The sequence below is a fragment of the Ovis aries genome, chromosome 12 (genome assembly GCF_016772045.2).
Source record: "Ovis aries strain OAR_USU_Benz2616 breed Rambouillet chromosome 12, ARS-UI_Ramb_v3.0, whole genome shotgun sequence".
Classification (NCBI taxonomy): Eukaryota; Metazoa; Chordata; class Mammalia; order Artiodactyla; family Bovidae; genus Ovis; species Ovis aries.
This window is the reverse complement of record NC_056065.1, coordinates 65,657,955-65,671,631: the sequence shown is the minus strand read 5'-3', so window position 1 is coordinate 65,671,631 and position 13,677 is coordinate 65,657,955. Positions and strand designations below refer to the sequence as shown.

The following is a 13,677-nucleotide window of genomic DNA, read 5'->3' as shown; positions in this document are numbered from 1 at the left end:
TCCACGACAGAGGAGCCTGGTGGGCTACAGTCCATGGGGTTGCAGAGTCGGACACGACTGAGCAACTAACACTTACTGAGCTTTAAGAAGGAAATTCTGACACAGGCGACCAACAAGGATGAACTTTGAAAACATTGCAGTAAGTGAAATAAGCCTGTCACAAAAGGACAAAAACTGCATGATTTTACTTTTAAGAAGGGAAACTTTAGCAAAAAGGCCTTTCTGAGAAACTGGAAGATTTAAGAATTACTGTAGTGAAAGGGTTAAGAATAACTTCATGTATTATTATTACAAAATTACTTTTTTTGCTGTAACTCTGAGTTTATTTATTATGAATGGCTTTATCTTTTCACATATTATCTAAGAAACATTTATACTGACATTATCTAACTTTTATACTCACTTGACCCATTGTTTTCTCAAGGAAATTTCAAACACAATCTCTTCCCTTGGCTTTGTGATCTCCTACAGTTACATGATGTCCTTCTGCTGTTTCTAGTCTTTATCTCAAAGTCCCCTTGGTCGACTGATAATTAAAATCTGCCCCTACACTTTTATGAAATTAACACCAATAAATTCACCAATGACTTCTATGTTGCTCAATCTAATGGACAGGTTTTTTTTTTGGCCTATTGGTAAAACACGAGATTATTAAAGATTCCTTCTCTTTTGAAACTCCTTTCTTCTTTTTCTTTTAATTTGGCTGCACCAAATGGCTCCAAGAATATAAGTTCCCCTACCAGGGATCAAACCTGGGTTGTGGCAGTGCAAGTGCTGAGTCCTAACCACTGAACCACCAGGGAATTCCCAGATATCTGTGCTGCCAAGTCTCTTAAACTTTTCAGTCTTTCTGGTAATTCACCTTCAGTCTGCTTTTACAGATCTGCATATTAACCTGGGTTAATCCATGCTGGCTACACAGGCACTAGCCAAATTAAAAAAGCATAAGCACTCTAACACTGTTTAAAGAAAAATGTCTTAGATCTTCTCATCCTGTTTCTTCCTTTGTCCTTTGTTTCCTACTAATTTCCAGTGTGTCCCAGGCTTCTTTCTTGTGGGTGTTCACCTTAAATTTCTAGCGTCACATTTGCCCCTTGGGCTTAAAGATAGTTTCATATATCTCTATTATCCCTCTGGTACTACCTAAGGTACCATGTGTACTCATCCTCTAAAATAAACAGTCATTGTTTTCCTTTCTCCTCTCAATCTTAGAAATACTGTTTCCAATCCAACTATGCTTTGTAAATTCTAAGGCATTTCCAAGTTACACAATCAATCCATTAGAAAGTAAAATCTTAAGCAAATCATTTATTTTTAAATGCATCAAAACAACCAGTTTATCTATTTTTTCCCCTATGAATGACCCAACACATTGGGTCTGTGTGTGTGTGTGTGTGTGTGTGTGTGTGTTTATGTGTGTGTGTTAGTTGCTCAGTCATGTCCAACTCTTTGGGACCCCATGGACTATAGCCCACCAGGCTCCTCTGTCCATGGAATTCTCCAGGCAAGAATACTGGAGTGGGGAGCCATTTCCTTCTCTAGGGATCTTCCCGACCCAAGGATCAAACCCAGGTTTCCTTGATCTCCTGCATCAGCAGGCAGATTCTTCACTGTCTGAGCACCAGGGAAGCCCCAATGTATTGGTACATGGATGCTAAGTTCATCTTGACCTAGTCCAGTCCATAAGACGGAAATTTTTATTCAAGCTTTAAGACAGGTCTTCACTCTTCCAAATTACGTGATGTTGACTGTCAGCAGTATCACCTCAGACACAGTTTTCTTTCCTGCTTTTATTACCCCAGTTGTTTCATTTGTTAAAAATTGTCTCTTGGGACAAGACCATCTACCAATAGAAATCTTTTGGGGATACTCATTTCAACCAAGCAGATTCATTCTCCTCTCAGAAAAATAAAAGGTAGAAAAAGGCAAATTTAGAAAAACAGAGGAAGAAAGTGAATTGACTTCTAAGGCAAAGATATTTTGTACTTTTGTCAGTCATTTAATATTCTTTTTTAGGCCACCTTGTGAGGCATATACAATCTTGGTTCCCTCACCAGGGATCGAACTGGGGCCCCATGCTTTGGGAGAACTGAGTCTTAACCACTGGACCATCAGGGAAGTCCCAACATTCTTTTCAATTAAATTTAGAAATTTTTTAAAGTTTTATGAAACCAACTAAAAAAATATCCCTTGAATATAACTGACTTTAAGTTTTTCAGTCAGAAAGTTTAGGGTATTTAGAAGTGAGTTCTCTAGACCAAGACCAATTTCAATAGGTCATTCTGCTAAGTATAAACCATATGACATTAGGCATATGACATTATCCCTATGGCAATGACATTATCCCTGTGATCCTACTTTCCAATGTATAAAGTGGGTGTGATAGTGAAACCCTCCCTGAACCCATAGGTTATAACAGAAACTGTTGTAACAGACTAACAAGTTCTTGAGCTTATCTTGCAGAGGAACAGATAAGGTAACAGCTTCTTAAAAACCCTTCTGCTGACAGCTGACAACCTATTTTCAAGAAGATATAAGATAATGAAATTATATCTTCAAAGTGCCTAGGGAAAATAACTGTCAACCTACAACCTACACACAGTTAAACAGTAATCAATAACGAAAGCGAAACAACACTTTCAGTCAGAATGAGAGCATTTACCACTAACAGATCTTTGGTAAAAGAACTGCTGAAAATTTTGCTTCATCCCTTATGTTTCTTCTTATAACGCTAACATTGACGTTTCTCTTCCTATCAATAGGTAGGGTCTATGGTGGTGCCCCCTCCAGGTCTACGACAATAAGGGTAACATATAATTTGAGGCAATGTCATTAAAAGCAATATACTGACCACCTGATATTTTGGGATGATCTTGGAAACCAGCCTTCTGTTTGGGAGGAAGCTGAGGCTACATGGAGATGCTACATGTTCGTGTTCTAGCTGACAGCCAGGATTAGACAGCCTTAGAGATGACTCCAAACACTATTTGACCACAACCACACAAGAGGTCTCCAGTAAGAACTGCCCTCATATGTCTAGTCAAGCCCTAAAACCATGAGACAAAATAAGTAATTGACTATTATTCTGTATGCCAGTAAGTTTTGGGATTTAGAAATAATGGACCCAGAAATGAGGGCTGAGGTAAGGGAAATAACCATCAACTAGATAAACAGCAAAGTACAGAATTTCTTTTAAGCTAATCTTCTGGTTGGTTTAAAACAAGGAATTCTTGAACTCCTTTTGCCAATTTTTTCTTTTTGTTTAGTCATATGTTCATTAGCTTTAGAGTGAAGTTCCTCCTGTAAAGTCCAATGGTATCTCAGTTGAATCAAGAGAGAATATTTTCCATATTTCAGCACGAGAAGAGAGATTAGTACCTCTGTTGGTATAGACAGATAATGATCGTCGCAGCAGGAACTGACCACCCGAAAGACCAGGTAAGATGTAGACCTGAGGTGGAATGTAGAAATCCACAAGGGATAGGTGTATAAACAATGGGACCTTCCTACATGAGTCATTCTGTCTAGGTACAGAAGTACCTAAGTTGAAGAATTGGCAATTAAATTTCGAGACATGGAATTCTATTTTAAGTGACTTTTCAGTAGAAAGTTGAAAATGCATAGGTATGAAAAATGGATTGGCCTAGGTTATAATAAAATATGTCTGCAACTTCCTTAAAAATTACACATTTATGAAAGAAATTTAATTCCTGATTAAAGGTTCTGAAAATAAGTTGGACTTTCTTTGCTTTGTTTGAGGACAGATGGTTACTTCCACATTAGGCCCTGAGCCTATATATATAAAGGAAGCATAACAAATACACCTTAATTGAATGGAACACACTGGACTGAAGAATGTTTCTACTTCATACAAACTATTTTATAGGATCACATCCACTTCTTGTAATCTTTTACAATTATTTCCAAGCAATCTGGAGGAACTGCTGAATGTTTAAAAATAAGGACAGTAATCACAGGACTTCCCTGACAGTCCAGTGTTTAGAACTCCACGTTTCCACTGCAGGGGGCATGGGTTTAGTCCCTGGCCAGCCAACTGAGATCCCTCATGCCACAAGGCATGGCCAAAAAAAAAAAAAAAAAAAAAAAACCATAGCAATCATGTAGTATGATGGTCCTATGGTACAGAGGCACAGCATGATACAGGAAATTTCAAAACATTAAAAATCCTTTTTTGCTTCGCCAGATATTCCCATTTTCTCTCCTCTGCTCTTCTAGTCCTTCTAATAGCACTGAAATTAAACTGTGTATATTAAATTCTGTCTGAAATGGCTAAAGTGGCTCCTGTTTTCCTTACTGAGCAATGCCTGAAACAGTACTTTGTTACCAGGAGAAGAGTTATTCAGTTTAATAGTGGAGAAACCAGCACCACTTATTTCCTTTATTCTTGGATCTACATATTCTAAGGGAGAAACAGCATCATACATAGCTGTTTGTCCCTCTCTGTGTTTCATACATTAGCTAGGACAGCACCCTAACTTCATGGATTACAACTGGTATGTGAAATAAGTCTTTTACAGTGTTTACCAAGCTAGTTCCTTAGATGAGTATATGATAAAGTCAGTGAATTCCATGTAGCTAGAGCTGTACCTCTTTCGCTGCAAAACTAGTTTCTTAGTTGTACTGGCTATCAAGACAGTGGCCAACAAATTCCTTAAATCAACAGATGGGGTTGCGGATAGAAATACTGCAGTGCTGCTGCTGCTGCTGCTAAGTCGCTTCAGTCATGTCAGACTCTTGCGACCCCGTAGACGGCAGCCCACCAGGCTCCCCCGTCCCTGGGATTCTCCAGGCAAGAACACTGGAGTGGGTTGCTATTTCCTTCTCCAATGCATGAAAGTGAAAAGTGAAAATGAAGTCGCTCAGTCGTGTCCGACTCTTAACGACCCAGGGACTGCAGCCTACCAGGCTCCTCCGTCCGTGGGGAGTTTCCAGGCAAGAGTCCTGGAGTGGGTTGCCATTGCCTTCCCCAAATACTGCAGTGAGAGAAGTTAATTCCATATTTTAAAGAAGTGTCTACTCCAGTGAAGACAAATCACTGCCGCCTTCATGATGGAAGGGATCTGAATCACTGCCACTGTGGTTTGATGATTCCTTAGGGAATAGTGCCTTATAGGATGCTTAGCATTTGCCTCTTCTGTTGGAAATTTGGGCTCTCAACAGTGGTAGTAGCCAGAGCAGCCTTAATGAGAAGAAGTCCCACATTTGAGCTCAAGTTGGCTGAGAGCCCAGGCTGCCACTGTCCCTTTGCATAACAGCTCACTGACCAAATACTCGGGTGGGTAGGTGAAAAGGCTGATTGATATCCATAGGACAGCCGATCCTGTCCATTTGATTACTGACAATCTCCTCTGCAGTGGGTAGCTTTTGATGAGCATTCACATGGGAAACAAATACTCTCATACTCTATGCCCATTATACCTCTATGTGCCCATTACACATCTCTTTTCCAGATTTTTCTGTCACTAACTCTCCAACTTTGTACTTTCCAAGTTTCCAAACAAACCAGTAGTCACTGTTTATTGATCAATGTTGATTTATTTCCCTGGTCATTTCTCCAACAGTGCACAATTGCAACAGTGAAATTTTAAGTCTCTAGGGAAATGGCAACCTACTCCAGTGTTCTTGCCTGGAGAATCCCAGGGACGGGGAAGCCTGGTGGGCTGTCGTCTATGGGGTCGCACAGAGTCGGACACGACTGAAGTGACAGCAGCAACAGCAGCAGCAGCAGCAGGGATTAGTATTAACTCAGATCTAGTAACTTCCTAAAAGGTTTATTTCACTTCTTCTAGGATAGAGTCACCCTGATAAACGAATGCAAATCCTTTTACAGAAGATACTACCTTGTACTCCAATGTGGGGCTTATCAGGCGGTGCTAGTGGTAAAGTACCCGCCTGCCAATGCAGGAGACATGAGACGTGGGTTCGATTCTGAGTCAGTAAGATTCTCTGAAGGGGGGCACGGCAACCCACTCCAGTATTCTTGCCTGGAGAATCCCACAGACAGAGGAGCCTGGCAGGCCACAGTCCATAGGGTCACAAAGACTTGGACATGACTGAAGTTGACTTAGCATGCATGCATGCACATACTCCAATGCTGTACAAAGTACTCACACTTTTTCAGCTAGTTACCAAAAGTTTAAATAAAATATGCATAAAATACAATCTTTAATATAAAAATATATTTTGATGATTCTACTTGTTTTAGCTCAACAATTAAGTTGGGGAAAATATATAGCTACGTGGTTGTCAAAAACTAAACTAGCTTAATGTTAGCAAAAAAGAAACATTAATTGGAAAATTTATAACTTATACTTCCAGTTTCATTATTATTACAGGTAATCATATGTTGATTCTTAAAGATTTATGCCTTAGTCACAAGGACTGGACCATCAGAATGTAACATAATTCCAGGGGTTTCCAGTGTATAATAAATATTTATTATCTTCTATGTAAAAAACATTGTCCTGAGTTGGACTCAACCTCTTATATTACTGGAAACAGTTTTACTGATTGCATCACTTCTCACAATGGGTAGATGGTTTGGCCGAGTACAGTGTTAAAAGTTCTTTAGAGGCACAAGAGGATATTTCTCAAAATAGATTGAGACTAATCCTAGAGTCTAGGGTACACTCTAACTTTAAACCTTTTGTACAACTTTATAGGGAAGAATTAGAACTAATCATCTGCCTTTATCCATACATTCACTATATACTTACTATTTAAGTTAAAATTATTATGATCTCCCTTACTGAGTACCTTTGATTCCCCTTAAACCCCACCATTTCATTTATTTTACTTATGTTTAATCCCACTGATTTAATCGGACATTTATCCCATCTGCTTCTCTGAAAACTGGAATGGTTGGTAGTTTTAGCACTTCTTAGAAGACTTGATAGCAGGGAATTTTCAGTAAATATCAGATCAGTAAGTCATTAGGTATAAATAACCAGTTACAAAACAAAAGGAAAATGTTAAAGTATTGATTTTAAATAAAAACAACTCTATAAACAAATTATTTATCTCCAAGAAGTCATCTTCTTTTATATTTGACTCTGATTCTGGTGTGATCAAAAAGTTTATAATGGGAAACATTTAGCTCCATCACTGGATTTTATTGACTAAAACAAAAGAACATTAACACCGAGAAATGCTTTAAGGGTAACAGGAATAACTGGCATTACAGTGTTGATATTTAGGATAAAAATAGAGGTTCTTATTGCCTATTCTTGAATTACAAATGCTAGGAAGCACACATAAGAGCTTCAGATATTTAAAATGAAATTAGTTATTTTAAAACATAAGTCATGAATGATCTATTACCTTCAATAGCATTAAAGAGAAAGGTTAACTAAATACCAGCTAGTGCTGGATAATTCAGTCAGACTGATATGTGGATGGACATGGAACAACAGACTGGTTCCAAATAGGAAAAGGAGTACGTCAAGGCTGTATATTGTCACTCTGCTTATTTAACCTTTATGCAGAGTACATCATGAGAAATGCTGGGCTGGAGGAAACACGAGCTGGAATCAAGACTGCCAGAAGAAATATCAATAACCTCAGATATGCAGATGACACCACCCTTATGGCAGAAAGTGAAGAGGAACTAAAGACCCTCTTGATGAAAGTGAAAGAGGAGAGTGAAGAAGTTGGCTTAAAGCTCAACATTCAGAAAACAAAGATCATGGCATCTGGTCCCATCACTTCATGGGAAATAGATGGGGAAACAGTGGCTGACTTTAATTTTGGGGCTCCAAAATCACTGCAGATGGTGACTGCAGCCATGAAATTAAAAGATGCTTACTCCTTGGAAGAAAAGCTATGACCAACCTAGATAACACATTAAAAAGCAGAGACATTACTTTGTCAACAAAGGTCCGTCTAGTCAAGGCTATGGTTTTCCAGTGGTCACGTATGGATGTGAGAGTTGGACTATAAACAGGGCTGAGCGCAGAAGAATTGATGCTTTTGAACTGTGTTGTGGTATTGGAGAAGAAATGTGGTGTTGGAAAAGACTCTTGAGAGTCCCTTGGACTGCAAGGAGATCCAACCAGTCCATCCTAAGGGAAATCGGTCCTGGGTGTTCACTGGAAGGACTGATGTTAAAGCTGAATATTTTGGCCACTTGATGTGAATATCTGACTCATTTGAAAAGACCCTGATGCTGGGAAAGATTGTAGGTGGGAGGAGAAGGAGACGACAGAGGTTGAGGTGGTTGGATGGCATCACTGACTCAACAGACATGAGTTTGAGTAAACTCTGAAAGTTGGTGATGGACAGGGAGGCCTGACATGCTGCAGTCCATGGGATCACAAAGAGTTGGACATAACTGAGCGACTGATCTGAAGTGAACTGAACATCTTGCCCACAGCAATTAGTTGAGATGTTGAAAAGTCACTAATTTTTAGGTCTTTATTTTCCACATGTCTTTCAATAAACTTTTGTTTCAGCAATTAACTTAACCTATAGAACAGCCTAAAGAATGTTGTCTTTGTGTCAAATGAAGGATCTTTTCTAAATAACCCTTCTAAAATCTCAGGTTGGCTATCAAAACAGATAATAGTAAGTTAATAAAATTTTCCCTCAAATACAACTCCATACTCTTTGAAGCTACTATCATTATCAATCAGCAGGAATGATAGATATAAAGTGTTACTCACTCAGTTGTGTTTGACTCTTTGAAACCCCATGAACTGCAGCCCACCAGGCTCCTCTGTCCATGGGATTCTGCAGGCAAGAATACTGGAGAGGGCTGCCATTTCCTTCTCTGATAGATATAAAAAACTGCTGTAATTGTAGGATTCTTTATCCCTGGAATTATGCATGGCTATATCAGTGTATGTTTTGTTCTTATGTTAAAATGGGGTAAGAGAGTAATAGGAAAATTATTTATTTTGAGACTTAATAAGAAAATATATATGTAAATAACACATACACAACCCCAAGCTTTGTGACTGGATTGTAATTGTTTTGGAAAACCAGTATAAAGTATTCAAATAAAGTATTTCAAACCAAAGCCACAGGAATGTAATGGATGTTACAAAGGTTTTGAAGATTATTAAGCATTTGAAGATGATAAAAATTAATCATCTTCCTTTCCTAAATTCAAGCAGAAGTCTCTTTTTCCAAAATCATATTCTGTGATCACAAATGAATGCCCATACAAGATAAGATTATGTCCAAGACACCATTTGGTACTCAGTCTATATTTAAAAACCACCAAACCAAATATGACAACTAGAAAAAAAAATCTAAGCTTAAGAGATAAAAATTAATTAAACTTTGGATACCCCATCACAGAAAAAAATTCCCTCCTCTGCAGAAAGTGCCAAGTTATTTATAACTCTCTCCCATAAGACTCCAAATATGAGACTGAGAAAACATTCATTATTTCAACCACTTCATCCATGGATACATGCGCTAGAAATCCAGAGTTCATGAAATTGACATAGAAATACAGAATTTTACATATTAAACCAAGTGATAAAATGAATATTCACACTTGAGCATGATCTAGTTATAGTTTTGAATTCAAATGCTACAGTTCGGTTTTTTTTCTTTTTAATAATTTCAACCTTATTTTATAAATAAGGTAGATTATATGATTAAAAATCCAGGCAGATTACAATTTCCTAGCCTCACTCTCCCTCTGTCCTCTCCTCAGCTTCTAAACTAGGCAGATCACCACCTACTCCACAAACACAAAAACACACATTCTTTGTTGTTTTGAGTATTATCTTTCAGGTTGAAGCTGCACACATTTATAGTATGCCTCAGATTTGCATTACATGACTGGTTTAGTTGACTTTGTAGAGATGTCGATTTAAGCACAGGACATGTAATGTTTTTTTTAATTAATGTATGGGCTTCCCTGGTGGCTCAGAGGTTAAAGCGTCTGTCTACAATGCGGGAGACCTGGGCTCGACCCCTGGGTTGGGAAGATCCCTTGGAGAAGGAAATGGCAACCCACTCCAGTACTCTTGCCTAGGGAATCCCATGGACAGAGGAGCCTGGTAGGCTACAGTTCACGGGGTCGCAAAGAGTCGGACACGATTGAGCGACTTCACTTTCACTTTCAGAAGTTTTCTTAGTTCTAGTATTTGCCATGTGACTCTAATTAATTTTTTACTCTAAGTGAAGCTTTATAATTTTCATATCCTAAGCAAAAGGTTTTTCTTATCTTGAGAATGACTTGACCAATCTAGACATAAATTCACTAAAGTATAAAATGAGACTACATAGTACTGACCTAAAAAATAAATCTTACAACACTTTTGTCTACATGGAAAGAATACTGACTGGTTCACTAGTGTTTATATGAGAAAATATTAACAAAAGTGCTGAAATTAACCCTGCTGCTGCTACTGCCCTATATACATATAAAAGGAAAGATAAGAAAGAAGCAATTTCTAAACCAAATAAGTTAGTTAAGTTCACTCTCCTACCCAAGAAAAAAGTGTGCAGAAAGTGCAGAAATCAGCAATATTCCCATTCCTTCAACTTTTACCAAATTAGGTATTCCGCATCCAACTATGTAACTGTGTGGACAACCACTAACACCAATATTTTTAATCTTAACTCACCATAATGATGCTTAGAATTCTATCAAAATTAAAATATACAGTTAATATTTCAAATTAAACATCTCAACTTTAAAGAGAAAATAAAGACTAACACTTATAAATATGTTACAGTTTAAAAAGATTTTCACATACATCATGTAAAGAAGGCATAAGTTATTCTAAGAAAAGAAATAGCAGCTTAGCTAGAGCAGATGACATTAGTGAAGGCAGCTACAAACTCAGTTCAACACACACATTTTCATTCACTTCTTTAACTGAAGGACTTGATTAACAGGTTATTTATTGCCAGTTCCTAAAATAACACCATAAATGATCTGCTCTAATAAGAGACATGGGTTCAATCTCTGGGTCAAGAAGATCCCCTGGAGTAGGAAATGGCAACCCAGTCCAATATTCTTCCCTCGAGAATCCCATGGACAGAGAAGCCTGGCAAGCTATATTCTATATAGGGTTGCAAAGAGTTGGACACAACTGAAGTGACTTAGCACAGCACAATAAAAAGAAACAGAGCTGACATATATTCACTGAGCATATAGCTCAAAAAAGGAAACTATTTCATTTTAGCAAGCATCCAAAATGTTAATGAATTTGCAGTCATTACAAATTTGAGTGTATTTTTCAATGTTTACACTGAACTACTTTAAAAGATTTTAAGATCACATAACACTTGACAAAATAATATAATTATTAACTTTTAATACATTTTGATTCAAATGTCCATTGTCTGAACAGTTAAAAAAAAACTTGCAATTTTAGTAGTTTCTATTGATTAATAAATATTTAAATCGGCAAACTTTTTAATCATAATGCCCTCTACTGGTAGCTCAAGAAGTTCTGATATACTTACTACAGGAGGTTGGATTAATTTTTTTAAATGTGTTCCTGTACAAATTGCATATAAATCTCTTGGAAAGTTTGTTAAAAATACAACTGTTCTTCTCTACAAAATATCTACAGATATTGAAGTGATTTCAGTAAGTCTTAGATAGGATCTAGAACTCTGCATTAATAAGCAGAGAATCATTGGCTTGATTAGTTATACCAATACTCAATTTTTGAAGCGCAGTAACTTAATGAAAAGCTCTATGCTTCTTTTATAGACAGAGACTGAGGCTCAAGACAATTTTCCCCAGGTCACATGCTGAAAACCAGCAGAGTAACCAATACTTCCTTATTCCTTGAGGTGAAGTGAAGTCACTCAGTTGTGTCCGATCACTGCAGATGCTGACTGCAGCCATGAAATTAAAAGACGCTTACTCCTTGGAAGAAAAGTTATGACCAACCTAGACAGCATATTCAAAAGCAGAGACATTACTTTGCCGACTAAGGTCTGTCTAGTCAAGGCTATGGTTTTTCCTGTAGTCATGTATGGATGTGAGAGTTGGACTGTGAAGAAGGCTGAGCGCCAAAGAATTGATGCTTTTGAACTATGGTGTTGGAGAAGACTCTTGAGAGTCCCTTGGACTGCAAGGAGATCCAACCAGTCCATTCTGAAGGAGATCAGCCCTGGGATTTCTTTGGAAGGAATGATGCTAAAGCTGAAGCTCCAGTACTTTGGCCACCTCATGTGAAGAGTTGACTCATTGGAAGACTCTGATGCTGGGAGGGATTGGGGGCAGGAGGAGAAGGGGACGACAGAGGATGAGATGGCTGGATGGCATCACCGACTCGATGGACATGAGTCTGAGTGAACTCCGGGAGTTGGTGATAGACAGGGAGGCCTGGCGTGCTGAGATTCATGGGGTCGCAAAGAGTCGGACACAACTGAGCGACTGAACTGCACTGAACTGATGTACACTTAAAGCAAAGAGTAACAAAACTCAACCAGCTTTAAAATTCTAGTGTTTATTTCTTTAGGTACCGTTTTTGAAAACAGTACATGCTACACCTTCTCAAACATGACTCCACATAAGAATCATCATGGGAGTGAACAAAAATGCTTACACACAGGTCCCACTCCTAGCGATTCAGATGGAATAGGTTTAGGGTTAGTGCCCAGCCTTTTTTTCTTTTTTTAAGCTCCCAGGTGATTATAATTGGCCACTAGGGCTGAGCACCACTTAGGCCCATTGGTGCTCAACCTTTAGTGTGCACAGAATCAGGGCACAGACCACCAGGCCCTACCCCCAGAGTTTTTAATTCAGTAGGCAGGGCAGGGTTTGAGAATCTACATTTTTAACAAGTTCCAGGTGGCTATGATGAGGCTGGTTCTGTGTCCACACTCTGACAACAAGTGGTTAAGCACACTGGCTAGTGGTCCTCAACATCTGCCTACACATTAGAATCACTTGGAGAAATTTTTATAATTGTGATAGCCAGGCACACCCTCAGAATCAGAATCTCTGGGGTGGGGTCCAGGGGACAATATGTTTAAAGCTTCTAAAATTAAGAAGGGTTCTCTACAGCAAAGTCCATAAAACCTACCAAAGGATGTATAGTGATTTTCTCAGTGGGTAATATAGTACACAGAATTTCCATAGCTTTTTGGACTAGAAACACGTCTGTCATGGCACAGAACAGCTCTGGATGTGTGAAATACTAGCCCACAGGATAAAGTGGAAACTGCTTTATGAAGCTGAAAAGACATTTCCCTCCAACCCCCATCCAGTCTCATCTTTTGCCAAACCCTCCCTCCCTCCACTGCCTGTGTTCCTATTAAAATATTAGTAACTCTCTATTATAATTATCTGTTTTAATGTGACTGTTAGCACTATTTCTGCAAGCTCACTGGAGTCAGAGATTGCTTCTCATGTATCTTTGATTCCCCAGAGCCTAACATGATGCCAAGCATAGGTGGTGCTCAACAAACATTTGTTTAGTAATTGAAGTCAGATTAATATCTCTACTTTCTATAGAAAAGGTAATATGTCAAGCATGGCTTTTATGCAGTGTAGCATGTGAAACATCTTTTACACAGCTAAAATAAGAACCGAGTATTTCTTCTTCATACAGCTACTTTTATGGAATATTATTGCCTTAAATTAAAAAAAAAAAACAACCTATGTGCACTTGGAGATGAAATTTAACTTAGGATCTGTCCCCTCTTCAGTCAGTAACTTAAGAGTAGCAAAAA

At 38.3% G+C, this 13,677-nt stretch overlaps 1 protein-coding gene across 13 annotated transcripts in view; it reads right to left on the bottom strand.

Moving 5' to 3' along the window:
* The window catches only part of SWT1 (SWT1 RNA endoribonuclease homolog), a 106,368-nt gene that overhangs the window by 22,870 nt on the left and 69,821 nt on the right, over positions 1-13,677 (bottom strand). For 2 of the 13 annotated variants that reach the window (XR_009595866.1, XR_009595867.1), the window contains exon 17: positions 8,682-8,788. The exons of 10 other annotated variants lie outside the window; for them this stretch is intronic. The gene's annotated coding sequence lies outside the window, so the exon portion shown is untranslated. Of the gene's footprint in view, positions 1-8,681; positions 8,789-13,677 lie in introns of those variants that run through there. One more of the 13 variants, XR_009595868.1, reaches the window with a different exon arrangement.